Genomic DNA, 3328 nt, shown 5'->3' with positions numbered 1-3328 from the left:
GTACACACACAGCGATGATGGATGGAAAACCATCCATCATCGCCACATCTGCTGGTAAAACCAGCAGGTGACCCACTTTCCTAGCGATGATGCGGGAGCGCGCATCATCACTAGTCGGCAATCTCCGGTGCATACACACTGGGCAATTTTCGGCCGAAAATTGCTCAAATCGGCTGTTTTGACCGATTTTCAGCTGAAAATCGTTAAGTGTGTATGGGCCTTTAGATTAAAACATCACACATAACATCAGGGTAGGTATACATAGTAAAAATTCGGATCACACTAATTATGAACATAATTTAGTACATACACACAAACAACAACATAACTTTATTTAAAAGTAAATTGCAATGTGGGGACACATAGATAGTGATAAAAATGCAACATTAGAACATAAAATATACACATGTAAGGAGGGTTAAAATTTATTATTTTTAGCCTGTTCATTAAGGTAGACAATTGAGGTAATAGAAAACAATAATTGATTAACAAATAGAATAATTATTTTAACTGTCTTAATCATAGTTGAAAGACAGGTAGATTACGAGGGCCATATATGTGAAGGGTATGCCAGCGTACACGGACGTACGCTCACTCTCATGAGCGGTGACATACGCTGAGTTTTCCATTGAAAACAATAGAGACCCGTCCGTGCACGGTGGCGTACGCTCAAATAGCCGCAAGAAGTCGGTGGGAAGACGGACGAGAGACGTCGTAAACGGTGGTGTACGCTCTGTTGTACACAGTTGTTGGAGTCTAAGCGGTGATCCGTCCGTGTACGTTGGCGTACGTTGGCGTACGCTCAAGTGTACGCCACTCCCCTTTGTCGGTGTTTGTGTCCGTCCATATGCGGCTGTTTTGTGGGTGGACTTTCGCTCACCGGCCGCGTACGAGGAACGTACGCTGATATGGAACGTACGTACGTTTGGCCGCCGCAACCAGAATAAGGTCCATAGTTACCAGTCCTGCATATGGGTTTCAAACCCTGTTGGGTGATGCGCTTATTGGATAAATGAAATAAGGGGCAGTCTCTCTATCTAGAATACAGTTTTACAGAAATAGTGCTGCACAGTGCTCATCGACATTTGCTGGGAATTACTTCTAGAATACAGTTTTACAGAAATGGTCCTGCACAGTGCTCAGTGACATTTACTGGGAATTACATCTAGAATACAGTATTACGGAAATGGTGCTGCAGAGTGTTCAGTGACATTTACTGGGAATTACATCTAGAATACAGTTTTACAGAAATGGTGCGGAAAAGTGCTCAGTGACATTGACTGGGAATTACATCTAGAATACAGTATTACAGAAGTGGCGCTGCGTGGTTCCCATTGTCATTTACTGGGAATTATGGCCATTGTTCTATAAGGGCCGCAGACGTGCAAAAATTGCAATCAGATGACTTTCACACTTCTATGCATGCACATTGGTCGCATCATGGAAGGATGCGATCACAGTATGGACAGCAGGCATCAACGTGGCATTTAGAGGCATTTGCATGCGATGTAACCTTAAACATTGCAGAGGTGCTGGGCAGCCTTGCCCTGTCCTGAGTGGCCACCGGTATGCAAAGGAACACAGTTGCATTTTTTCTATTTTGGCAAATGGCAACTGATACTGAATTCATTTCTACACCCATTATACAGGAATACAGAAGTGATGCTGTGTTACTGTATGTATTGGAGTAATTAATAAAGCTGGTCTTTGGTTACACTAGCTTAGCATCTGCAACAATTAGCAACAATGTAACTGAGCAACAAGCTGCAGGTATTAACCCTTTCTGTGGCTGCTTCATAAGAATCACATATAACCTCTATTCATAGTAGTGATTTATTCAATTAAGGCAGATCTTCTCCCTTCATTTGCTTGGGCTGCTACACCATAAACTCCCATTCCATGTGTAATGATGTCACACGGCGCAGGCATTCAGGGAGGCTAGGATTCCCAGGGGGAATGGGGGCCTTGCCACTGCGCACATAGTATAATGACAGCGGCAAGAGTGGGCTGGTGGTCGCCATGTATAAGACATGGTTGTTGCGGCTACAGCACCACGGACAATCACTCTGCTTGCCGCTACTGCCTAGGATTGCAGTGAATGCGACGTGGCATTCCAATTGCCTCTCTGCCTTTTGGCTAAGATCAAGAGTAGTATCTGTTCTTATCAGTGGGTAGGGACTAGCCCCTGGCAGAAGAATAGAATAAGACTGGACTGAGTAACTGCTCTCATGGGGGAGATTCTCTAAAACAGAAATGCGGTAAAAACCCTGTTATCCGGGTTTTTACTGCATTTTGATATGCAGCAAAACCCGCACGTTTTCGCTGCAGGGGGTATCGCCAGCAAAAGCTGGAGATACCCCATAGAAGCCTATGGGCTTCTTAACGTGACCCATGCCACCCCGCACCGACCACCGCCGACTTGCGCCGACCCCCCCTCACCTGTGTCCGGGCAGCACAGCGACCTCCTCCTCCCTGCACTGAAAATCATCTTCCGGGCATAGGTGTCGATTTATGTTTTTGCTGGTGGGTGCTCAAGCCAAAAATATAGGGGAGTGGCTTCATGGGAAAGGGGCGTGGCCACAAACTAATACTGATTTATATTACGCAGCACAGTTGTCTCCAATATTCAAATTATGGCAACAGTGTGAAATACAGAAATGCCCACACAGTGCAGGTACAAAAATCCCCCCCACAGTGCCAAAAACATAAATGCCCCCACAGTTCAGGTACATAAAGGCCCACACAGTACCTGTGCCAGCGACGAGGGAGGGGGAGTGCAGTGGGACACAGGCGAGTGGGCCGCTGCTGAGCGGGTGGGTGCTCATCAATTTCCGTGGGTGCTCGGGCCCTCAAACACCCACAGAATCGGCACCTATGCTTCCAGGTGCAGGGAGGAGGAGATCCCGCCCCCCCTGCAGCAGCAGCAAAATTAGCTGGACAAGGGAGGCGGAGCCGCCGGGACCCACGTGCATCGCCGGCTCACCGCAAAAGACAGCTCTTAATGCAAGAGCTGTCTTTTGCCATAATTATCGCATATTTTAGAGCATATGCAATATTCATGTTAGCGGTAGCCGGCGATGTGCGGCAGTAAGGGGGGCGTGGATGTTAGAGCATCCCCCCCATGGGCGGAGGGGATGGGATCCCTCATGCCTGGGAGAGGGGAAAAGTCTGTCTGAGTACCTTCACCTCTGCCAGATGGTGGCACAGTTCTAGCGCCGTAATTCCACTGGTAGGAGGGAGGGAGAAACACTAGGCCCAGTAGGTGACTCTCTTGATGGGGTTTGTAGCCCCTGAAGCATGAGACAGCGAAAGGCTCAGTTAGTATCCA

At 47.5% G+C, this 3328-nt stretch overlaps 1 pseudogene; it reads left to right on the top strand.

Annotated features, from left to right (window-relative positions):
* Positions 1 to 2116: 2116 nt before the first annotated feature.
* On the top strand, positions 2117 to 2318 carry LOC146060879 (U2 spliceosomal RNA; annotated as a pseudogene).
* Positions 2319 to 3328: the final 1010 nt, after the last annotated feature.

The sequence above is a fragment of the Crinia signifera genome, chromosome 2 (genome assembly GCF_055691185.1).
Source record: "Crinia signifera chromosome 2, ASM5569118v1, whole genome shotgun sequence".
Taxonomy (NCBI): domain Eukaryota; kingdom Metazoa; phylum Chordata; class Amphibia; order Anura; family Myobatrachidae; genus Crinia; species Crinia signifera.
Note: the sequence above shows the minus strand (reverse complement) of the source record. Positions and strands in the feature narration are given on the sequence as shown.